At 44.7% G+C, this 25875-nt stretch overlaps 1 protein-coding gene and 1 long non-coding RNA gene across 3 annotated transcripts in view; one reads left to right on the top strand and one right to left on the bottom strand.

Annotated features, from left to right (window-relative positions):
* GRIN2B (glutamate ionotropic receptor NMDA type subunit 2B) overlaps nucleotides 1-25875 on the top strand; it is a 330192-nt gene that overhangs the window by 172024 nt on the left and 132293 nt on the right. The window lies entirely within an intron of this gene.
* Nucleotides 6063-24320, bottom strand: LOC123359088. 2 transcript variants are annotated; one of them, XR_006575825.1, is made up of 5 exons: nucleotides 24126-24320; nucleotides 17440-17614; nucleotides 14275-14399; nucleotides 8777-8834; nucleotides 6063-6325 (listed from the first exon to the last, which is right to left on the bottom strand). It is a non-coding gene; the product is annotated as an uncharacterized LOC123359088 (long non-coding RNA). The 2 variants fall into 2 exon arrangements; XR_006575824.1 differs by lacking the exons at nucleotides 6063-6325; nucleotides 8777-8834 and adding an exon at nucleotides 12175-12816.

Raw genomic sequence — 25875 nt, 5'->3', positions numbered from 1 at the left:
ACATTTTACTGCCTTCAACCCGACTTACCAGGCACTAAACTTTGAGCACATGCTTAACAGCTTTGTTTAGCTGGGTCCCTAAAGTCTACCAACCTGTTCATTTTTCATGGGTACCAGATAGTAAATAAAACTGTATTTTTCTAGTTGCTTTCATCTCAATGGATCCTATAGTAGTTATACACTATATACAATGCAATATATAGGAGCAATATATGAATGGATTTAAAAGGTCAGAAATGCTTGGGATTGGACTGCAGTTTCCAGAACACTATCTGCAGGGTGTCAATAGACCCCTGCAGTACTATATGAAGCCATCTACAGCTTGCAGTTACCCCCAATATGCCTAGGCAGAGTGGAGAAATATATATACATGAGCATGATGGGTGGGGGTTAGCTACAAACTTTGCATGATCTGCTAATACACCAGGGATTAACTGATAGCCATGGAGTTAGTATTTCAGAAATTGCTGTCTAATCCAAAATAGGTCCCAATTGCTTCAAATCCATAGCTGGGAGGTGACACGGTGAAGGAATTTTCCCATTCTATCCTAGAAAGAATGATGCATCAAGCTAAAGAAAAGTTTAATTTAGTTCATCTTAAGCACATTATGAATTAAGGCTGTGAATTAGTCATTTCCCAGGGTCTGTGCTTGAATCCTGACCACTGCTAGCCAATCTATTTTTGGGATGTACATGTAGCTTAGGATGCAGCCAAAATCAAGTAAGCTCTGTTTCTGTTGGCTCCATTAGTAGTCAATAGAATGGGGCAAATAACGGGGAAAAGGTATCTGAACAGTTTAGAGAATTAGAAACAGTATTTTGGTTCATCATGTTCTCTCACCCCCTTTAAGTTCACTGTTGCAAACATTTGTGCAAGCAAAATTTTGTGTGAATGAATGTCCATATGCAGAGTGCATCAGAAAAAGGATGGGCTCTCATCCTGACTCTTCCTTTCACCTTGTATGGTGCTAATAGTAGTAGTAGTCTCATGTAGAAACTGTAGTTTCCTGTCTACCTTGAAACTGATGCTTCTTTGAAGTAGATTAGGGATGTGGGTCTTTGATCCTGATCAGTAGATCATGCAGATTTCTTCCTAAAAATAACTACTGGTGAAATAGCTCTACTAGTTAAATAGGGAAATGGCACTCTGAGAAATACTTGTCCCACATATTATAATGGTCATTTTCTACATGTGGGGAGATTTTTCTCCTATGGATCTTTTTGTTCCTCTCTGAGAGGTTGCTCTGGAGATAGCATCAAATGCGTAGCTTCCTGATGGAGTGTTGGAATGCCACACTAGTGAAATGAGCTCTTCTATCAGCAAATGAGTGTAGTACACCAAAATGCATAAACATGTCTTGTATGGGTGGGGCAAGTGAATTATGTAGTGGGAACATCAGTCCACTTGGTGAAGTAGCCAACTGTACCACCAACATGTACACATTCTAGGTTTTGCTTGAAGGGACTGGGCCCAATGAATTGGTTGATATTTGGATTATGTGATATTTAGATTCAGGGTCCAAATATAAACTGAACATTAGGACCTCCAAATCCAAATATTCAACTTTTTTCCCATTCATTCCTATTAGTGCTCAGGGCCTGTTCAGTTTCTTTCTTAGCATCATGGAGAGGGTATCTGGGCACGGATCTGGAGATCCAGAGTTGCCAGTCTAGCAAGGTTACATCTGATGATATAAAGCCCTAAATGGGATGGGATCAAGTTATCTGAGAGAGCTCCTCTATCCTTCTGCCATATTACACCAGCTGAGATCACCAGAAGTGAGGAGAGGGAGCTTCCTGAAGGGCATAGTCCGTGAAAGGCCCTCAGTTTTGGAACTCATTTAGGGTGACCAGATGTCCTCATTTTATAGGGACAGTCCTGATTTTGGGGGCTTTTCTTTTTATATGGGCTCCTATTACCCCCCACCTCCTGTCCTGATTTTTCACACTTGCTATCTGGTCACCCTAACCTCGCTCCCCATTTTGTCTGCCAGAGCCAGATTTGTTAACCTTCCAGATATGCTGCAAAGCCTATCTATTCTCTCTCTTCTCTAAGGGTGCTGGGGAGGAAGTGGACTAGGATGGATATATTTATGGGAGTCCTTTGTTTCTTGTGACTTTAATGTATGAGATAGTTGCCCAGGATGGACGCCTATAGTTAGATTTTGGAAATGTGAATGAATGAATGAATAAATAAATAACACAGGCATTCTTGAGACTGGAGTTTGGGGATGAATCATGGGAAAGAAATATTATTTCTGGGACACATGGTTTCACAAGCAGAAGCTTGTTCTTTTTATATGATTGCTCATGATCACTGGGCAGTATACACTGGATTCTTATTATAGAGACTTCCATGAGACATGGGCTGTTTCTACTGATTGGTTGCTGTCAAGGCTGCTTGTGAATGCTGGTCCATTACTACTAGTTTGTTGTTGTAGGGTTACTAATAAGTTCTAGACTGATTGGCTTTAATAGTCTTTCATTTAGCACCAGTCTGCACACATCACTTTTCATTTTAATAATGAGAGTACTGAAGCATTTGCTTTGGAATGAAACCCAAACATGGGATTACACTGACTGTGCAAAGAGATGTAACAAAAAGAGGGAAAAGGCAGATTCAATTTCCCACCCTCTAAAAATATCTGGTAAACTGGATTGGTGTGTGGGGGGTGTACCTTTGATACCTCTACTCTGTGGGTGACATGAACTCTTGTCTCTGGAACCTCCCAGGCCAAGTAGTTTAGAAATTTATTGGGAACCTAAGTAAACAGTTTGGAAATTCTGGCTGAAACAACTCAAACTGAACTCAATTCTTGCAGAGTCATATTTCCCTATTGGCAATTAGGAACAGGTTGGGGATGGTTGATTGGATGCAGATCTTAAGAATCAGTGATCAGAGGAAGTACTTGAAATAAGTATGTACTCATGTATTTCTTCACTGGATGAGAATATAGACAGTTGGGATCCAGATGTCTCTCCCTTAGGGTATAATAGACTTAGTGACCTGTGTCTTTTGGGATCTTGTTTCAGCTCTGTTGGCTGGAAGCAGAGAACTGGCCGTAACCTTCCTGGATCAGCCAGTTTGATTCAGCACCCCGGAGAGCTCTTGTGGTAGCAGGATTTATGGCAGATGCCCTGAATTGACTGGAATTCGTTCTCATTGCTAGAGACTGCATTGTGGCTAAGTGTAGGCAGGAGAGTAACAGCTGGATGTTTCTTGAGGGTACCAACAGTACTCAAAATGTGTGTGTATGTGTGTGTGGGGGGCGGGTTAGAAAGGGATCAGAGACTTTTTTACAATAAATAAAAATAAAATAAAGTAAAATAAAATAAAACTCTAGCTGTGTCACTAAGAGGAGCACCTCAGCACTGCCTTTTAAAGCTGCTTTTCCCAGATTATGATAGACCCACTGGTTCCTGACATGTATATCATGCCACTTGTGGCAAAATGGAGGGCATCACATTCATACCATTTCTTCCCTTAGACTTGTGTGGCTAAAAACACTGAGCCAAATTAATCTTTGGTGGAAATTCATGGAAGTCAGTTAATTTACACTAGGGGTGAATTTGGCCAATACATTCTCAAATGGTCGGAGGGATACTCATGGCTAGGAGAGACCACTCATTTAGTCAGTTCTTACCGGAGGCTTCACTTTTCTTTTTAACCCAGTCCTGGATACACCAAATGATATCTGCCCCCTTCCCCACTCCAATTGTGGTGTTTTCCTATACACATCACTGTGTTGGCTCTACTCAGGGCTTCTCTTATATAGCCCCTGTGGTGCTCTCCTATGTAACTATACATGTTGGATTGCCAGCCCTGGGGGGACTAGGGTCCCTATGTTTATAACATACACACCCTGGCATGGTGCTCTCCTTTTTAGCCTGCCCTCCAATCCCTACCCCCTGACACAGAGCTCTCCTGCATCCAGGGGAGGCTCTAGCAATTTCGCCGCCCCAAGCACGGCGGCACGCCGCAGGGGGCGCTCTGGCGGTCGCCGGTCCCGCGGCTCCGGTGGACCTCCTGCAGACGTGCCTGCGGAAGGTCCGCTGGTCCCGCGGCTCCGGTGGAGCATCCGCAGGCACGCCTGCGGGAGGTCCACCGGAGCCGCCTGCCGCCCTCCCGGCGACAGGCAGAGCGCCCCCCGCGGCGCGCTGGGGTCTGGAGCCGGCCCTGCCTGCATCCCCCCTCTTACTCCATCCTCCCAAAATTAGAAAAGATACTCTGTGCCAGATTCAGCCCAGGAATAATCGCTTCCTTTAACTTTAATGGGAGTCATGCCAGCTTGTCCCAGGGCTGAATTTGATCCTATGTCTTTCAGGAGTTCAGAGCAGGGATTTGGGGTGGAGGCTGGAGGAGGAGTTGAGATGAAGAGGAAGTGTCTGGGACTTCTCGTTTTGTAGGGCTAGATTGCGAACCCCTTGTTCACAAATGTGCACGCTTACTCACACAAACAGTCCCACTGAAGCCAGTGAGGCTACACACATGAATAACTGCTCACTGATTGCATGGAGGGTTACACAGTCTAGTCCTTAGAGAGCAGAACTGCTCACCACGGGGGAGAGGGTGACTGAGGATGGGCCACATGGAGGCACTGAGCTTCGGACTCCATCCTTAGCCACTGGAATGGAGGAGGCACTTGGGGATGTGATGTTTAAATCAGAGGCAAAGGGAGATTTTGGGGGAAAGGGAGGGTGCTGGAGCATGATTATCACTTGACCTTTTAGAGCCTCTGAGCCGGGATCTCGTTAGCAATTCATTATGTTCCTAGCAGTTGGCAAGTCCGGCTGCCCTCAGGCTGGCACCAGATTCCTGTGCCATGCTGGCTGGTTGCACGTGGAGTGACTGCTGTTGACAGATTAGAGATCTCTGCTGTTGAAATCTGTTCACTCCTGTCGTGTTTCCAGCAGCAGCCGCAGCAGCTGGCTGGGGGCTGCCCAGTGACTTCCATGTTACTCATGGGCTCTCTCCATTTCTTTGTCATTGTCTCCCCCTGTCCTCTCATGCTCGCACTCTCTTTCTGTCTCTGTAGAGCCTTGGGAAATGGTTTGCTTCCTTCCTTTCGATTTTATTTTCCCTGTTCATAACTGTACGGGTTTCCTTTGCCCCTGCCTTGCTTGTCTATTTCTCAAAGGGAGTTCACTTCTGGTCAAAGGTGCTGGATTAGCAGACATGGGGCCTAAAGTCCCCTTTTTATGCACAGAGCGGGTGCAGCATGGGAGAAAATCATTCCGATGGATGGTCAGAGCAGAGTCGGCTTCTACAGCCCTCTGTCCCATCACCGAGGCATATCCTTCCTGCCCCCTCTCAGGCCCTGCATTTGGATGGTTGCTAGGTTACGTTTTCAGGTTTTGAAGGATGCTGAAGAATGCTCTATAATGGTACCAAACACACATGCAAAGCCACAGCATCCCATCCCTCTCCCAACAAAGCCACCACTGGCCTGACTTAAAAACATCACTGCAAAATGATCTGCCACAAGCTACTCTCCTCCCTGTCTCCTGTTACGCTGTCTAGGGCAGCCATGTGAAGTTTTTACATTAAAGTGCGTTAGGGCAGCCCTGGGGGCTGAAGCCCTCTATTTGCTCTCAGGAAGTGTACAACCTGGGCAGCAACAGTACAAGCTTTCTGCCCATCTACCGCTTTTAGCCATGTGCCTTAACTCTGCACTGGAGGGATTATCGCTGGGGGAGAGAGGAGGACCTCAGTGTGTCTGTACCATTCAGTTCTTGGTCTTTCTGCTAACACTGCTTGAAAGAGAAGAAAATACTATCAATTGTGATATTGGGGTTTGTGCTGTGGATATCTCTCCATTCGGAACCAGACTGAGACCCACTCAAGTCATTTCCCTTAAACTACCCAGGAGGGAATGAATTTTGGTTTCTACCAACAGTAGCCAGATTGGTAAAATTTCCATTTCCCATTTCCAGCCCCCTGGGCCATCCAGTGCTCCAGAATCAAGTCCTTTTAGTGCTAATACCCTGGAACTTAATTTGCTGCTGGTAATATGCTTTTAATACGTGAGTTCCAGTTCTTTTTTCTTGCAACGTGAAGTCAACCTAAACCTTTCCTCCAAAGTGTCCAGGGAGACATTGGAGGGAGCAGAATACACAAACAAGGAACAGAGGTATCCCCAGTGATCACAGGCAAAATGCCTTTGGAATCCAGTGAGTGTTAAAGCACTGTATGGGCTATGATGACAAGTCAGTGCTTGGAGATATGAAAACATTGGAGGTAAGGTGGGGGGAACACCTCCTTTCCTTCAGTTGAGTGACTTCCTGATTATTATTTTACCGTATTTGGGCTCTATGCATCAGGTACCTACAAATAAATGATTAGCTATTTACAGACTCATAATTAGATTCATTAAAGAACATATGCACTTTCTGGTTTTTTAAATTGAAATATTTTTCCCCTAGACTTAATGTTCTTACTATCTTTCAAGTTTTAAAAATAGGAACTGCTGGGTTGCCATGGCTCCCCGTGCAACTCTGAAGCAGCTTTCCCTTCTTTTGATGCAATTTCACTTCAAAATGTGGTTTGACAAGACACCAGCTCAGTGCGTCCCCTAGTGGCTCAGTCCTGAGGGGAGGCTCTGATAATATTCATGATCATTAAAAGATCCTGTGGCACTTCTTGCAAAGAGTTGAGGTGTTAACCCTGATGTGTCCTGGCCAAATTTTCATTTGATTAATGACATTGTGCCATCCTAAATTCTCCTCTGCAGTTTCAGTTGGGATACATCATTCTTTTCCAATTCCTATCCTACACGCTTGTGTAATGTTGCTGGGCCCTGTTAAACAGCTGGCATATTCCTCTTCAAAGGCAGCTGGACTTCAGTGGGATATGAATGTGTGAACTGATTCCTGCTTTATGGCCCCAGTTCAACAAAACACTTATGCCCATGCTTAAAATTAAGCATGCACTTAAGGTCTTTGCTGAATCAAGGCTTATAGCAACAAAGTGTAGAAGCTGCAGATAACCTTCTGAAGGCCATTCCCTTCCAAATCCCTGCTTTACGGATGGGTTTGAACCAAAACCCGGGATCCAAACATCCCCAAACTTTGGAAGTATGTAGCTCAGTCTATGGACCAAGATCCAAATGTAATGGCCGAATTTTCTCTCTCTAATGGGCTGAACTGAACTCTGGATTTAAACATCCCCTCAACTTTGGGAAATTTCACAGTACAGAGTCTGCAGTTCACATCCATCTCTACTGGCCTATTTTCAAGCAGCTAGAGCTTTCTCAATACATTTTGTTTCAGGCTGCAACTTCTCATGTACATTCTCAGCCCAAAGGGGAATGTTTTGGAAAATCTGAGCAAAAAACAGTTCTCCAGTTTTGAGTTATGAGAGCGTGAAATAAATGCATTTGTTCTGCTTTCAAATAATTATTCAGCATAAATAACTCAAAAACGGCTTCCTTTTCAAACTTCAACCTTAGTGTGTATGTAATGCTCAAAAAATTGGAAAAAATTGATTTTGGAAATAGTTATTACCATTTGAAGACAATGTACCTTGCCTTACCATAGGATTTTTAAATTTTGCACTATACAGGCACTGTGTGGTATATTTTAAAAAACATTTGCTTTAACAATGCTATTGAATTCTGATATTATTTGTTATCTGAAATGTGGATAAAATTGTAAAATAAAAATCAGCATTAACAGAGCTCCATTTTATCATTTAGTCCACCATCCTCTCACCTATCGTGTAATATCTATTTTGATTTAAATAATAAAACTGTGTCTAGACAAGGCTGCAGGTGCCCTAACATGTAATTAATATTAAAACGTAACCCCAGCAGCATTAAGGAATCATTCAGGCAGAACTCTTCCTGCCAACCACCTACAAAAAAGCTCCTTTCTACTCCTATTAAGACATTCCTTAGCATGTTGTATCACATTTAAAAGGCCCCCGCACCTGTCTTGGTCAATTGAGCAAAGATCACAAGGTGAAGGAAGCTCATCTCTGCAGGAACATGATATGGAAAATGTTTGAAAGGCAGTTTGTAAATTACAGTTGGTATTTCTGAGCCTCTGGAAGGTGGCTGCCAAGTTGAAGCGGTTCATAATTGATGAGATAGGCGGTCTGGGTGAAGCCTGGAAACCATTGCCAAACTGTAACGCAACTTTCTATCTGCATTAATTGTGGGTTAGCAATTATTAAAAACATATGAATGCTGAATGTTTAGTGTATTCATTTTAATATAGAATGTTACAGTTTTCTGTATGGTTTCTAAAGCTGTGTTAAAATGAGATGGAAACAAGTTTCTAGTGTTGGACCCACGGTATTGCTAATGTCATAAATGAAAGATGGCTGCCTCTAGCAGGAGTGTCAGTGCCTTACGTTTATTTGTGATAGACGATAGTATTTTAACTTTACATCTTTTATCTGTAATTCCAAATCACTTTACAAACTACAAAGAGATGACTTAATTTATCATTGAAATTCAGCCATTGTTGGGGTGAAATATTACAGCTGTTTAACAATACACCCAAGGAAGCAAAGACAAATACCACATCCCATAGAAAGTTCAGAGAGAATTTAGATTGGCAGAGTGTAATTGCCAGAGGTCGTCTTTGGCCAGGGCATCAGGGATCTTTAACGACCACAAGAGATTAGTGGCAGGAAATTATGACACTCGTACTTCTGGTATGGCTGTACACAGCAGACAACAAGCAGTTCTAGAAATGTTCTCAGAGAGGAGCTGGTATCGTTTCCTAAGTACTGTTAAGTGAGGTACAGAAAATGAGCTGATTCTACTAGTACCTGACTTTTGATGAAGGAGGCACAGGGGTGGAATCACCGTGGCATATCACAGTAGCACCTGCAAGAGGAAATGTATAGAAGTGTGGTTGTTCTGCAGCTGGGGAAAAAGCAGCTGATCCATGAAGAGAGAGAGAGCGAGAGAGTGAGAACTGCAATGGAACAGTACAGGTCTGTCAGTGGATATGGCCACAGATAACTGCAGCCACATGAGTAGCAGGGGAAGGGTTTATTTGCAGGCAACAAAACTCATGACACTTGTGCAACTGCTTTGAGCAGGGGGTTGGACTAGATGATCTCCTGAGGACCCTTCCAACCCTAATAATCTATGATTCTATGACAGGATAAAGGTCAAAAAAGGGACATGTTTTTCACAGAATTTTTGCTAAAAATGACCCCTTTCCCCCTCTTTTTTTGGACCAGTTCTACTTGTACCCCCCAAATACCATGGATGTGTGTGTGTGTCAGGGATACACATGCAGTCAGCAAACACTGTCCACTCATCTCCAAGAAATGCTATATGCGAAGGTAACGTCATGTAAGAACCACGAGGCAAACGTGCACCGGAGGCATGTATAACCACAAGAAATGCCCTCCAGGTGATTCGCTTGGATAACCACTGTTTCCTGATGCATCCAATAGGAGAGAGAGGGAATGGGGAGAGCTCAAGCAAACACATGGTGGTGAGTCACAAAGTTGCTGGTTAGGCCAGGAATAAATATGCTCACCAGCAATACAGCTGTTCTGGGGGACCACAGAGCCACCAGGGTGGAAGGTATAGATGCCAAGGAGATCATAGCCAAAGGTGTTTTTGCATAGATCAAAACACCTAGAGGCTGCTCTGCATTGTGCACTGCTCGATCCTTTGCCAGATATGCGCTGTTGAGGGAGCATATGGCACTAGGGTTTCCCCCTGACCATTCCCTCTTTGCCTGAGATCATTACCCCTGTGTTCACTGAGTTCTGTGGACATGCAACCCCACCCTGTTTCCATTGAGTTAAAGAGAGCACAGCAGTGCCAGGCTTTTTGTGCTCTTTACACCACTCCACTCAATTTATCTCATCCCTTTCCTTACATGTGGTGTAATGGATGGGATTATTTTGGGCCTGTATTTGCCGATGTATATCAGAGTGTAATTCTTTGCTCTGAGGGGGCTTCTTGCCTTTTGGACATGCAGGTTTGTTGGACTGAGTGAATGAGTGTAATATAGACAGAACAGAGTTGAATGTTACCTGATGCTTTAAAAAGATGTTAGAGAGTTACAAGAAATGTTACTTTTTTTGATTGGTTAGGGAGAAATGTTTACTTACAGATTTATATTTATTTCTGTAAGTGATTTTTCACTGAAAGCTCAAGTATGAATTGGTTAAGAAGTGGTCTTAGGAAGGCTGTGGAACTGATTAGGGAAAGTTTATGATAATGCCATGAAATTGATTAAGAAGAAGTTTTGGCAGAGCTAGATAACTGACTGAGGAGAGGGTGCAGCACTGGGAGTGCCATATTTGTGTTGTCACCAATGGGTGACACTGGAGGTGCCGTGTAACTCATTAAGTAGTGTGTTTAGTAATAAAAATAATGCCGTGAAGGCTGTTTTTTTAAAGAAGGGGTTTTAGAGCAAAGGGAGTGAAGGAGCACGAGGGTGGGGTGCAGGGCCTTGACTTGGAAGTGATCTCAGTGCCTAAGACAGAGGTCCGTGCTGGTATCCATTTTGAATCTAGATGGTTTTCACTATGACTCATGTGTCTAGTTGTGTTTTTTTTTCCTTTCGAGTCTTCCATGTTGCATCTCCACACTCACCTGCCCCAACCATTAGTCCGCAGAGTGGAAGTGTGTCAGGAAGGCCCTGACAGGAGAGAGAGTAAAAAAGGGAGAGTGGGGATGAGTTGCTGAAGGAGGAGCGTCTCGAAGAACTAAATCACCATTGGTGCAGGCTTAGGGCCCCACAAAGCGAATGCTGAGATAATATGGGTCTCTGCAGATGCCTCATTCCTTATATCATGATGGCTATGGACAGCATTGCATCTTTGTGCCACAATGTTGTGCTAATACAATGGCTTTAATTCAGAGCCCAGCTTTTCTGCTTGTGTAAATTGGTGTATTTTCATTGGGATCAGTAGAGCTGAGGATCTGGCCTATAAACATTATGATAAAATTGGGCGGTGGGGGTATAGTAGAATTCCTAAAGCCTTTCATTACTGTCAGCCGAGAAGAGGGGAAAACTCAGTAGTGGAAATGTACCATGTTTCTGACAGAAGCTTCTTCTGGATGCTTCACAAAGCATTACAAAGAGAAGTGCTATTATTAGTTATTAATTCTTTGTATTATAGTAGCACCTAAGGGCCCCAATGGGCCATCTTGTTATGGGCTCTGTACAAATATATATCAAGAAACAGTCCTTGCCCCAAAGAGGTTACTATCTAAATCTGAGAGGAACTGGGATGCGTGACTGGTTTAGGAGGCAAAATCAACCGGGGATGCTATAAAATTCACAGAGCCTTCAGTCACAGTGCTTTGGGCTGTGATATTTGGATGGGAGACCACTGAGGGCAATCCAGATGCTGCAGGAAGAGAAGGAGATGACTCAGTATTGCAGGTAGTGCTATGCCTTTTAAGTGACCCAATGCTGCACTGTGGAGTGGGGTCGGGGAGTGCTGTTTGTCAGTAACTATGCATGCCTCACACAGGATCCCTTGGCAAAACACATGGACTTAGGCAGTGGCACTGGAACACTTTTTATAGTGGGGGTGCTGAAAGCCAGCTAAGGAAACTGTAAAGCAGTGTTCCTCAAATTTTTTACCTCATGCCCCCCCTTACTCCTGTCCATATCCCCCGCCCCCCAGAGCTGTAGCTCCGGGAGGGGGGGACATGGACAGGGGTAAGAGGGCTGAGGCTGTGGTCACAGCTCGGAGTGGGCGCGGGGCCAGGAGCGGAGTCCCCGGCGTGGGGCTGGGAGACAGGGCCAGCAGCCAGGGCTGAGAGCAGAGCCCCGGGCACAGGGCTGGGAACTGGTGCCAGTGTCTGGGACCCTAGGAGTGAGCTGGGGGTGCTGCAGAATCCCCCACTCCTAGTTCCTGTGCCTATGGTGTTAAGATAAGCAACATGTGCTCAAATGGGGGGGGGGAGTGTGAAAGGATTGGGGAGGTCCAAGCAGGGAGGGGAGAAGTGAGGTCTTCCAGTCTGTCAACAGCTGTTGGTTATCCTAGAGGAGCAGGCATTGAACCATTATGAAAGAGATTTGGGTTGGTGGGAGGAACCATGAGATACTGCTTCCACCTCTCACTTCTCTGTCTTAAAAGAACCAGCAAAATCTCTCTCCCTGGAAATAATAATAATTTTTCCACCCTGCTGCCGAGCACATGGGGGCTGGCTAATTTGTGCAGATGAGTGGGTGGAAGGGACTTAGTTTAAAAAGGTTTTTGGGACAAACATAACTGAGTTCATAAGTGGTCAGGGAGCAAAATAATAGAATTAATTCTGAGATGGGTGGAGTCACTGGCAATGATGTGACCTTCCCCCATCACATTTGGTGCTAATGGGCTCCCTCATTGTTGGTAGTCTCAGAAGAGAGTTGGAGCGTGGAATGAGCATGGAAAATGAACTTTTGTCTTGCTCTCAGAGGTGGTTTCTCCAGGTGAGGGCTGAGGCCCATTGATTGCCAAGGGTTGATATGAGGGGGAAGCTTGTGTTGCTGCTGCTCCAGCTGTCCCTGTTTTGTGGATAATTGCAGGGCTTCTCCAAAGCTATCAATCAAGCACTGAAATTCACTAACCACATGTTTGAAAACAAGGAGAACATTCTGGAGACAGACCTGCAGAAATGTGACTTTTTGTTCCTAGGTGACTATTCACAGAGCAAAGACTAAGAATTGTGTACTTAAATACTGGCATTTCAGCTCTGGGGGCGGGTCTCATGCATCCAAGAGTGTGCCCACCGCATATTGTGCTCTTTCTTGCTGACCGTTCCCCACCAGCCTGGTGTGTCTTTCTTACTTCCATCCATCTCTCTCTGCCTCCTACCTCTCTTTCCATAGGTGATTTGTTCTCTACAGGAAAAATAAATCTTGTTTTAAAATGAAAGAAACATTTCATTTCTCCCACCTCCTTTCTTTCTTCTCTTTCATCTCTCCTTCCCATTGAACTGTTTGAAGTAGCACAAATTCCTGAGAAAGACATTTCTTCCCTTTGAGCTTTGCTTCCGCATCCTTCTTCGTTATATCTTCCCTTTGTTATTCTCCCCCCATCTGCTTCATTTCTCTGTTTCTCTCTATCTCTCATCCCTTCTTCAAGGCACTTTCTTAATTAATATGTTAATTCCTAACCCAGCGTTGCTCCTTGCAGCTGGAGCTGTTTGCCAGGGAGAGTAAAGGAGGAGGGAGGGAGACTAGTTGGAGGGTAATTTACAACTGGGCTGGACAAAGGATATAATCTAGGGACAAATATTGCATTTGCTGAGGGTGATGAGAGAAAATCTATAGAGATCAAGATGGACTAGATGACTTAACTGTAGAGCTTGGTGAGAAAAGATTTTCCTGTCCCATGAGAGTACTAGAAATGTCAAAATCTCTTCCCATCACAAAAAAAGACAAAATGTCAAAAACTTGAAAATTTTCATGAACCAATAATCTGGAAACAAATTTCAGATTGTGTCAATCAAAACATTTTGCTTCAACAATTTTCAAAACTGTTTCAATTTTGACCTTTTAAAAAAAATTAACTACAATTTCAAAACAAGTTGTTTGGAATTTAAAAACAAAACATCTTCTTTAGAAAATGTTGAAATGGGACATTGAGGCAATTTTGAACCTTTTTTTCCCACAAACTTTTTGAACTGAGATATTAGTCTAAACCAACCCTTTCCTTTCAATGGTTTAGGTTTTGACAAATTAACATTTTCTGACCAAAAATGTTTTGTTGGATAATTTGTGACCAGCTCTGTGTAATAGGTGTAATATGTTGGCAGTGTTACCTGAAATGCCCCGGCCTGTTAGCAAGTGTTAACTCTGCTGGGAAAGAGTCAAGTGGGTTCTACCGATTCACTGAGCATGTGGATACAAAGGAAATGGGAGTGGCTCTCTGGAGGGAGAGGAGCGAGAGTGTGGGCTGAGCAGTCCTGAGAAAGGGACTCTAGAGACAGGAATGTTAGGGAGGTTTTGAGCAGCTGTTTATCTTAGTTATTTTCTTTATTAATCAAGCCAAATCCACAAAAGATGTGTGCACTGTGTTTACAGAGCAGATTGGGAAAGGTGCCTGCTCATAGAATGTTTTTCCATTTCATTGAAGGAGGGGGGTGGGTGTTGGATAAGCACAGCACAGGGCTGTTCTCTGTACTTCTTTGTTCTGAATGATAACTTTTGCTCCTCATTAGAGATGCCTCTTGTTTCATCTGGGTGGGGAACACTGTATGAACCCCCTTTGCATGTGGGTTTTGGTATTTTTTGCTTCTGGCTCAAAGCCTGCAATGTGAAAAAAGAGTTAAAAACAAATAAAAAGCAAACACTAACCTGTTTTCCCATCAGAAATTATCTACATATTCAGATCTTTCTCCTGCTTCGGGTGAGACGTTCAGGTTAGCTCAGTCCCTGTCCCCAGTAAATATAGGTTGATCAAGACTCCATGCCTGCAGAAACTGAAGAGCAGGTTACAAAAGATATTAATGGGATTTGTGTTGTGAAATGCAAACAGAAGTGGGGAAATCAAAGAGATGAGCCAAAGGAACGTTTCTGGCCCCAGTTACTGCCTCTGTGATTCTGCAGAGCAGGTGGGAGCTGGGAACAGATTATGGAGGCAGGGAAGCTCCAGTAACTGTGCAGCACAGACCAGAGTTGGGAAGGTCTATAGACTACAATGCTGGTCTAAGCTGGAGGATATGGGCAAATGGGGAGAACGTCTGTATTTTGTTCTGGGTTCATGCAGCACCTAGCACAACGGGCTCCTGGTCCATGACTGGGGCTCCTAGGTGCTACCCTCACCCCAATAGATAATAATTAATGAATAAGATAGCAGGGAAGGTCTGTGTTGGGGAACAAAGTGTAGGGGTGGGCAGATGAAAGATGGGAGCGAATAGGAACTCTCACTATGTGTGCGTTATGATACAGTCTTTAATTGCACGCACAATCACCTACTATGTTATTGACAGGACTCCTGCCTCATTCAGTGCACAGGATGGATAGTGCTCAATATTTTGTTTGTCCTAGTTGTTCAGTATGTTGCCCTTGGCCCTATTTACTGTAGACTAATCCAACCTGCTTTGAAGACAGAATTATTAATTTCCTCATGGGCTTTTCTGTGGCGCTCAGCACTACAGTATCTGAGGGCTTCACAAACATGAATTAATTTATTTTCACAATCACCCTGTGAGGTGAGGGGGTGTTATTCCCATTTCATAGCTGGGAAACTGAGACACAGAGAGATTAAAAGTGTCTACTAACTTTGGGTGTCCAGTTTGAAAGTCCTAGGACCTGATTTTTCACCATATTTAGCATTTGATAGCACTTAACCTTAACCATAAGACGATCCTTTCTCTTTTGTAATCTCCTGCCTCTTTCACTACACGCCTTCCAGCTTTTGCAGCAAATGAAGTAGGGGACCAGAGACAACAGTCTCCTTAACTACACAACCCTGACTCATCCCCAGAGCAGGACTTGGGCACTGAATGAGGCAGAAATCCTGTGGAAAAAACCAGTATGTGATCATGTAATTAAAGCCTGTCTCATAAGACATATGCACAAGAGGGGCAAATTAAGGTTGCATAGGCAGATTTAATTCTGGCGTTTCCTAACTTCTGAGTGCTTGACTTTGCAACTTTAATAATGTTCTTTTAATGTAGTTTGTTGTGTGTAATTTCCTATGGTTTTAAAAAAGCAAACTGAGAAAACAGAAATTCCATCATGTAGCATCATATTGACACCTACATGGTACATCAGCAGGGTTGGAACCCCTTAGGTCAACTTCTCAGACCTCTGCCTCGAAGCAAATGGAGTAATTAATAACAATAGTAGCTTGTCATCTTCTATGTAGACCAGCGCTAGAGGAGGATGACACCTATGAAACCCAAGTGTATTTTCTGACAGCAGAGGAACAATGAGATTGGGAATCTTAGATTCCATTCCAGGCTCTGGAGGGGAGTGTGCCCTAGTAGGCACAGACTCTTCTACCACCTCCTCTCCAACCTGTCCCAGTCCTGTCTCTTCCCAACCTTAGCTCCTCTCCGAGTCCCATTCTTCTTACTTAGCCAGTCCCAGTTGTAGTAGGAACAGAGCCTGAGACATAAGCCCGGGCTTATGTCTCAGGCTCTCTTCCTACTACACCAGTCTCCACCCCTCAAGCGTCTCATCCTGGTCCCAGTTGGCTTGCCCAGCCATTTCCAGTCTCCCACTGCTGCAACTCACTCTCCCAGTTTCCATCTCCACCCCCTGCCTCCCGTCACAGTCTGTCTCTCCCTCACCCAAGGCTCCTTATCCCAGTTTATTTCCTAACCCCTCCCAAGTGCAGATCTTGTCCTCCCTGGATTTGAATCAGGTAGCTTCCTCATTCACACTACCTGGGCCAACTGGAGGGAGGGGCATTGACAGCATGAGAGAGAGTGAGTCTTCTTGCTGTCAGTTCTGGTGCCCATACCCAGACCTGGCACTGGTCCAGCCCACGCTAGTCCAGAGCTACAATTTCAGGGAAGGTCATCTTGCTCAGCCCTTGGCTGGAGCATGTTCAGTACATATGGAAGATTTGATGTTTTTAGCTGTGAAGCAGTAACAAGTCTCTACTGAGCATATGTGAATCATGGTTTTTCAAAGTCTTATAACTTGACCAAATTTGGGCAGATTTTCACAGGGATGGGAGAAGCCACATCCCTGACATAGAGGCCATCCCCTGGCCAAATTTCAAATTCCTGCTCCAAAGCATGGAGGAGCTAGAGCTTTTCAAAGAAAAAGGCCTCAAGAATGTGTTAACATGGGGAAAACAATGTATTTTCCTCTAGCCTCATTCTTGGAAACAGCTGAACTGATTTTGCTGAAATACTGAAGAAGTATTCAGCCTGAGGCAAATTTCAGCTGGAATGGTTAAAGTTTTGTTAAGTTATAAAAAACTGAAAACAGGGTCTTTTAATGGGAATTGTCAGGCAATCTTATTAATAAGCTGCGCTACTAACCCCAGCTATACTGCATCCACCTGAATAAATGGACTTTTGCAACAATTCCCAGGACAGGTACGGTAGGTCTGCTCAGCAACTGGGCATATCCTTATACCTAGGCACTCAACCTGTGCCTTAGTGTGGGGCAGAGGAATGATTCGATTTATTTATTGAAGTTTGATTTTTATAAAGGACATTTTTAAGAAGTGCCCATGCCAGGCTTTAGGCACCTTTAACACTGCCTTAAAAATACCTTCACACAACAAAGGAAAATCCAGTGCCAGTTGTCAGCATGGAACTAAAATAAACCAGCCAAATACTTAAAACAAACAAATTAAAACAGTGGAAAAAATCCAACTCGTAATGGGCTGTGCGTCTCTGCATCTACCTGCTTTACTCATGGCTGACAACCTGTAGGTCCTAGTTTCCAATGTTGCCCCCATCCAGAGAGGTTTAACGCTGCAGTTCATGAACCAGTCTCACACATTAAACATCTCATCTGTAGAGAAACAGCAATGGAATTTTTCTTTCCACTTACTGTACAGAGATTCCAGGAGCTCAGCAGTGTGGCACGGTCACGGTCCCAGAACTGATCACAGAGGCTGAGGTGAAATACTCTCTCACCTGGTTAGTTGGTAGAGGTGGGAGGATAGAAAGGGCAAATGCTTCAGAATTTTTCTTTGGGATGATCAAGGCAGGGACTCCCAAGACCTCTGCAGGATGATTGAAGGGTCATTAGTGTGCTAAGGTCCTGAGATCAGGGCTACAGGGAAGCGGCAGATTAAAATATGGGACTTTATTCTGTGCCAGCACTTGACAGCAGAGATTATTCTCCCTCTCGTGGACAGGACAACTCCTGCCACCTGTAGGCATGTTTGCCAGAATCTTTATTCACAGTGAGCTCAATGAGACTCTTAACACACAACTTCCAGGGGCTACTTGTACACAGGGACTGATCAGTTGGCAAGAGCAAACGGGACAAATTCCCACTTTTGTCATAAAAGTGGGGTGCAGCTGAATGTGCAGTGGGGCAGGCAGGGCTCATGTGAGCAGCAACACCAGCCCCAGCCTCACGCGGGCAGCGACGCCGGGCCCAGGCAGGGCTTGGCCAACCCCACGTGGGAAGGGGGGCTCAGGCAAGAGTCTTGGGCAGCCCAGGGCGGGGGTGGGATGAGGGCTCAGGCTAGCCCCATGTGGTGTCTCACCATAGTTAGAAAGGCCAAGGGCTTGAATGGGCAATAATACTGAACTACCATCTCTTGACTAGAGGTTGCCCTATCTGATCAGGGGTGGAGCGGGTTAGTGGGCTGGTGTGGAGGAATCTTCCACAGTCACTGCCAGTGTTGTACCTCTCTTGGGGAGAAATATAGGTCTCCAGGGCTTTTAATCTAGCTCATCACATGAGCACTAAATATACTGTTTTTAAAAAATAATAATAATTTTTTTTAAAAGAAGAAACATGCAATCTCAGCACCTGAAATGATGTGAGAGGGGGCTGGTGCCTGCGGGGCTGCATGGAGTCGATTTCATTGCTCTGTATTTACTTCCCTTTCCCCTTTCTGGAAAGGGGACTGTCAGGTACTTTGTTAAATGGATTGAGAGGTCCATCTGATTTTACTGATGCTCCTGTAAATGCCTCCATGTTATTCCTCCACCCAAATTCTTCTGAGAGATTTTGTGATGGCTCTTGGCAAATCAGATACCTTGGTGTTCAGCTGCAGGCCATGCTCTCTACTGGGGGTCCTTTGGAAGGAATAACTGGGACTAATATGATGATGTTTTATAGCAGTGAGTGCCCTAATCTTGGAGAATATAACAATCATCCAATTAATTTAGATGCAGGCTATCGAGTGGCATGAACTCCTAGCTATAACAATCAGATGAGCTGGAGCGTGGTTTCCTTCTCTGGTGTGATCCCTTTGTGACATGGAATTTATTTGCTTGCTAACAATTATGTGAGGGTACTATTGTTTGTACACTTTCGCAGAAAGCCCTTCTCTGGAGACAGAATTAAATTCTGACCTAATTTACACTGATGTGAATCCAGAACACCTGTGACACTACAGAGATGAGTGCCACATAAGTACATAAACAGATAGAGTTAAGTGGAGTTATTCCAGATTTACCCCTATGTGATAGATAACAAATCTGGTTCTGAGGCACTAACAGTAGAAGGAGAAAATGGGTGAGCTAGCTGAATGCAGGAATGTGCCTCTTGTGATTGGCTCTACTTGACTGGCTTACTGAATGCTTTACTATCCTGGGGGGGCAGCAAACAGGTGTCAAGGAAGGGTGGTGAGTAGCCTTCCCTTCTGGTATTGCTAAATGGGAAGAGGTCCAGGCTAGATCCCAAATAGATGGGATGGGAGATTGCAGGCTGGTCCTGGTATGAAAAGGAATGAAAGCTCCTCATTTGATTGAGAACTAAAGCTGGTTGGAAAAATTCTGATGCAACTTTTTTTCGTTGGAATTCGACAAATCATCACAATCAAAACCTTCCACGGAGATGTTTTGATTTTGACATAGTCCGACAGAGCCCAGGCAAGGTTCTATCAGAAACCTGCCTGGTTTCTTGCCAGCTCACCTGCCCAGATCCTCTGCAGCCCTCTTGGCAGGCTGACAGGGCGCTGAGAGCCTAGAAGCTCTGGGAGTCCTGGCTCACAGTTCTTCAGGAGTCAAAGCTCCCAGGGCTTCCAGAGTCTGTGAATCTAGGGCAGCCCACCAGGCAGACTGCCCTGGAGCCCAGGCGCCATTCCCTTTTGTGAAGAATTTAAAAATGTTTGGTTTCCATTCCAGATTGGAACAAAACCAAATTTCAAGATATCAAAATCCTCCGCAAAGTGGAATGACTTTTCTCTGCCCAGCTCTGTTGAGAAGCATGAGCTTGCTACAGCTGCGAATTGTGCGCATAGCTAGTCTATACGGAAACATCCTGTTGTTGTTCCTTCATCCTTCCTCCCTCCACTTGTTTGTCTCATCCATCTGTTATGTCTTGCCTTTGATAGAGCTGAGCAAATAATTGATTTTTCGGTTCAATGGCCAAAATGGTTTGTTTAGAAAATGTCAAAATGAATGGTTTCGGGTTTTTTTTCAAAAATTTCCTTAATTTTTTTTTATTGGGCTGAAACTACTTGCGGAATTTGACTGGAATTTGCAAATAGTTTTGGTTGACCCAGAATGGCATTTTTTGGAGAATTCACTATTAGACCATCTGTAGTCTTCAACCTTTTTTGGGTAGGAGCTGCCATTCACCATCTATTTGTAGGGTGGCTGGCACAATGGGGCCCTGACTTGCCTGAGCCTTTAAGGGCCAGATTTTCAAAAGAACTCAGTTTCCATTAAAGCCCCTAAATAAAGGTCAGATTTTCAGAAGTGCTCCGCACCCAGCCCCTCCCATTATGACACTCGAGGCCTGATTTTCAGAAGAGTTCAGCACCCATCAGATTCCTCTCTTTTGAAAACCTGGCCACTTATTCTGGTGCCTAAGTGGAAGTCGAGCTGTTTTGAAACTCTGGCCCTAGGTGCTGCCAATGTGTAAATAATGAGAGAATTCCTGAGTGTTCAAGTATATTTGTGAGTTAGGGAGTCAAATTCTCTGCTGGCACAATGCTATCACAATCGGTGAGTTACCTCAGTGGAGAATTTGGCCCAGGACATATACGTGGAGGAGTGTGCAAGAGGGAGTTGATGAGTGACTTGAGGGAGTTTATGTGAGTGAATCTGTGAATGTGAGGAGGTGTTTTGATGGGAACAGGACTAAGCATGCAATAGCGGATTTGTGAACGGTGAAAGAGCAGGTGTGAATTGTGAGTGGGTGTGAGTGAAACCGGGTGGCTGTGGGTGGGTGCGTGAATGAATTCTGGCAGTGGTGGGTGCGTGATGTGGCAGTGGGTGAATGAGCATGTATGACAGAATGTGTGAGTGGGTGGGCGAACATGCATGAGAGATTTATCAAATTGTTGCACATATGGCTGTATCAGTATGGGGGTTGGATGGTCAGCGGGGCAGGTTCTCTCCTGTCCTTCTGGTCACGGTGTGAAGAATGTGGACCCTGAAACTTATGCTTGGATTTATGTTGTAAATCCATCAGGGACTTCTAGAAAGCGGTACCTGGGCACTGGATTAACTCTTTAGCTATGCAGGACATTACAGCCTCCTGATTCTCACTAGGGTTTTCTGGAGAAGCTTCCAGCAGTTGTCAGTTGCGGCAGGGCAATGAACCCATTTACATCTGGGTAATAGAAACTATAAATATTGCACCATCGTCTCTCTCTCTCTGTTCATCTCACTCTCTCTGCCACGCTCACTGTTGTGTCTTTGCTAGCCCTTTCCCTCTGCCACTTTGAGCTAGAATGGACTTTCCTGTTACAGCACTGATTCTGTTTTTAAACCGAGTTAGCAGTGCTTTTGCTCTCAGACTGATCAGTACTGTAAAGAGATTGCGTTGCCGCTTTGAGACGGGGAAAGGCAAGGAGGAAGGGAGAATGGGGGAAGGGCCATACTGCCCTGGAGAAGTGCAGAGAGTTGGAGTAAAAAGGCTACCAATGGTGGGGGCTGGAGGATGCATTGATATGAGTGTTGAGGAGAGAATATGTGCTACGGGGAGCTAGTCGAGCACTGGGGGAGAGGGGACTGTAGATAGAAAGCTGTGAAGAGGAGGCAGAAATATAGAGGAAGGGAAGGATGCTGTTTCCCAATTGTCCCTCTTGTTGGGACCCCCATTCCTCTCTCTCCGCACGGACTTGCTGTGTTCTCACTCTCACTCTTTGACTGCGAAGAGTTGGTATCAGGAAAGCTGCCTCCAGAGATGGAGGGGGAGGAAATTGTAATTCATGTGACTGGGACGAATCCCACCTTGTTTTAAGCATCTCTCATCAATGCTCTGCTTGATTCTTCCTTTCCCACATTGTAGATCTCTACCCCACTTTGACCTATGGCAGGTTAAGAGTGAGTGTGTGGGTGTGGAGAGAGCACCCCAGGTAGGACTTGTTGGCAACAGCTTCATTGGAGGCTATGGGCGGTTGCTGATACCATCCCCCCATTTATTAGTTATTGGTTGGTCTACATCTCATTGCATGGCATTCTCCCTCCAAAATCTCCCCTCTGTCCCAGGGGCATGGGACTGTCACTGGGCCTAGCATCAGCCACCTCTGATTCCAAATGGCTGTTTTCAACCTTTAGCCTATCCTAGGTCTTTCACTGCAGGGTCTTCTCCCTTTGAAAACAACAGGCCTGTTTTTCCAATGTGCTAAACACCCACAATTCCAGTTGTAACTGTGAGTGCTCAGCACCTCTTAATATCAGGCCCCAAATCCATCTAATCTTGGCAAGTTATTATCTATCTCTACCTTAGTCCTACGACACCTATCCCTGTGTAATCACCACTCCTCCTCTGATGTTTAGTTATCTCTGATGCTCACTGGAGGGCTGCTCTTTCCCCATCTCCTACGGGGCCAAGCTTCCTTCATGAATATTTCCCATTTTCCCTGCTGATTCCATCCCTTTTTCTGGGGGAGGTTGAATGTGCTTTCCCCGTGTCGGTGTAAATTATTGGCATTTTCCGTCCCTGCCCCTGTCGCATCCTGCTCAATAACCCAAGAACAAGAAGTACTCAATGGAGTAAAAAGGCAGCAAATGTAAAATGGATAAAAGGAAAAACTACATTTTTTTCAGTGTCTAATTAGACTGTGGAAATTGCTGCTGTAAGAGGATATTGCAGCAAATAGCTTAGCAAGATTCCAAATAGGATTAGATGTTTCTCTGAATAGGACTAACCTCAGTAGTTATGCTAGGCTGGATAGAAGCGATAAGAGCTATCAGCCCCCATGCTTCAGACCAAGTTGATTACCATCAGTGTTGCAAAATAAGGCACAGGATGGTGGTAATAGGGGTGGTGAGAGGGAATTGCAGGCATTGGGCACAGCCAGAAACAAGATACTATAGTGGATGGACCACTGGTCTGTGCCAGTGTGGCAATCTCTATGGACTATTATCAATAATGAGAAGTAGCGGACGGGTGTAAAAGCTTTGCCTGGCAAGAAAGATGGAGCCTTTTGGAATGGGGAAGAGCAGCTAGGCTAATAACAGGCCAGTCTTTTTAACGGACTCATTCTAGACCCATGCTCATAGCTTGTGTACACACAAAAGCTGCACTGGTTTAGCTTCTAGTGATTTAGTGACATCGATAGAACTATTTAAATTGTGCGCACTCACACTGTTGCACTTCCACTGGTGCAAGCAACATTTCATTGCAAGGCTTGTGTGCACAGAGCACCACACTGCACTCATTGCAGAGCATTGTGGGGTGGGAAGGTAGCCCGGCATCCCTTGTACAGCCTCCCCTCCTTCACAGCATTCTGAGCAATTTTTTGTGGCACATTGTAGGATATCTATAGGCATCCAGGGGGACTGTGGGAGCAGGAGTCATGCATCCCTCTGCTTTTCTGCTGTATCCCAGAAGTGACCTGGTGGCTGTGCTGTTTCCAAACTGCACTTTGCCAGCCTCTCTGTGCTGTGGCCATCCGCTCATGGTGGACTTGTTCATTCTACCCTGGTTTGGGAGGTAGCACAGATGTCATGGTCAGTGGGGCTCTACTCTGAGGGACAAGAACGAGGAACTGACAACTCTTCAGTGAGCAGATCTCAAAAAGTTCAGAAGTTCAGTTCAGCACCCAATATATGAATGCTTAGCTGACGTATTAACTCCTGTTGGACTTGTAAAGTGGAGCTGGAAATCTCACAGAATCAGGGTTTTCTCGTGAGATTTCAGATAACTTCTTGTAACTGTTCCGATTTTATTAAAACCAGATACAAAATGTCCCCTAGCCCTGATCGTTCCTTCTTCCTTTCTCTGACCCCCTCACTCTCTTCATTTCTTTCCTCTCTTGGTCCCAGCCCCCTCCTATCCTTTCCCCCCAATCCCATCATTGCTATTATTAGATTTATTTTTAACATTCTGCTTTTCAGAGTAATTTGAAAACTTCATAGCAGCTGTTCACATCAATGGTTTGATTTCAGGATGGCTCTAAACAACTCATTTTTTGTAGGGAGGGATGGGTGAGGTGATTGTGACATGTGAAACAGCTGAGCCAATTATCACAGAGTTGATGATGAGTCAGTTCAGTTGCATATTGCAGTCCTATTGGTTGGAATGCTTTGGAAGTTGATCTGAAACATCACATATGTTCTAGTGACATCAGTCATGAGAGGTGACCTTCTACTCACCTTACAGTGTGGCATCACCCAGGCATTCTAATGGAAACAAACAGTACCCAGCATTCATTTCCCTTGGGCACAGAAATCCACTTTTTTCTCCCCTCAGGGCCTGAACAAATATTGCTTTCTAGTTGAGCATGAAAATAAAATTCAGGATCACCTTCTAAGGGCTGCACTCAGTTGTGTCTGTCTTTCTCCCATCTACCCAGCTGCCCATGTGTCCTCCTTCATCATAGTATCTCAATGCTGTCATAGAAACACAGGTGTGACATCACAGTTTTTCATGGCAGAATAAACTGAGGGGGGAGGAGTGGTAGTTTTATGGCAGCCTGAGTCTATAGTAGAGTTAATCCCCTCACATTTTTCTCCACTGGAAGCTATTTTCCTAAAGTTTGGTTACGCTGCTATATCCTGACGTTTGGTTTTTTGCAAAGACTCTGAAAGGGATTTTTAGTAATATCAGACAATTAATTTTTCTAAGACATTAAAAAAATGGGCCAAAGAATGCTATTTTAAATGATTGGCTTTTTGATGTACCCTGAAAATTTACCGCTTAGAGCCACTTGAGGCATAGCTAGTCATTGTATGTGCCTTCCCTGCTATTCCTTGTCAGAACTGGTCTGGATGGAGTGAGCGTGGGCTTGACAGATGACATTTCCAACTTTAGGGGGTCAGGGATGCTTGCAACATTAATCCTTGGGCACATTACTGAGCCACACCCCATCCAACCACTACTTTATAACCTCCCGTCCTTCAGCCCCCTTCCCTCACTCTTGGTCTTGATGGCAGTTCCAACATTACATTTGGCTTTGCACTTCAGAGAATTTCAGGAGCCCAACTGGGAAGTCCGTTTCCTAGGCATAAAAAAGAAATGTGACCCTCACGTAAACCATTCTCTGAGACCAGCATCATCTGTGAACTTTTTGTAGCCAGCAAAGGCAGCATTTTTTGGAATGGGTCAGCTCCCCCTCTTCATCTCGAGCTATTGGAAGAGCTGACTACAAACAGATTTTCACTGCCCCAGTGTGGACTTATGTCAGGCAGAGCCCAATGAGAGCTGACAAGCTGACAGACCCAATTCATCAACAGAGAATGGGGCAAGGGGGTAGGTCTGCCTTAGAGACAGAGAGTGATGCCACGGATGTGCCAGTGGAGTTCCTGTAAGCAATACAGGTCCATATTTAGACAGTACCCAATTTCTGTGATGTACTGCAGGGGGAAGAAAAATACACAGATAAAAAAGTTCAACGTGAGTTGTAAATTGTAAATCCTTTAGTCAGAAGTAGCCAATAGGAATTGGTCTTTCAGGGAGATTTTCGCCTTTGGTATTACATATGACCAATAAAACCTTAGTGTCAAGTGCTGATGATCAGAGCCTAGAATGTGTTACTCTTCAGTCTGGTAGCTTGGCAGCCCTGCATTTAGTACTGACTAGCCAGGCCATGGGAAAAAAGTGAATTCAGAGGTGGAAGATACTTGAGTCCAGACTCCCAGCCAAAAGAAGGCTCTTGGGTTTCCAGTTGCCCCTTTTCATTCCTGCACACCCAGACTGGGAAGTACGACCAGAGTCAATGTTTGAACCAGCAGAGGAGCATCTCTAGGTTTGGCAGATTGTTCACCTGAGAAGTAAGAATGATTGTGGGCTGAGGGGCAAATGTTCAGGGCTGTCTCCTTTGCTGGGTGCTATCCTGTTAGTTTGCTCCCTGCCCAATGAAGTGCTCCTAGCTGAGAATTTTCCTAGTAGAACACTAGTGGTGCC

Source organism: Mauremys mutica, chromosome 1 (genome assembly GCF_020497125.1).
Source record: "Mauremys mutica isolate MM-2020 ecotype Southern chromosome 1, ASM2049712v1, whole genome shotgun sequence".
Taxonomy (NCBI): Eukaryota; Metazoa; Chordata; order Testudines; family Geoemydidae; genus Mauremys; species Mauremys mutica.
The sequence above is the reverse complement of the archived record's forward strand: the minus strand, read 5'-3'. Positions and strand labels throughout refer to the sequence as shown.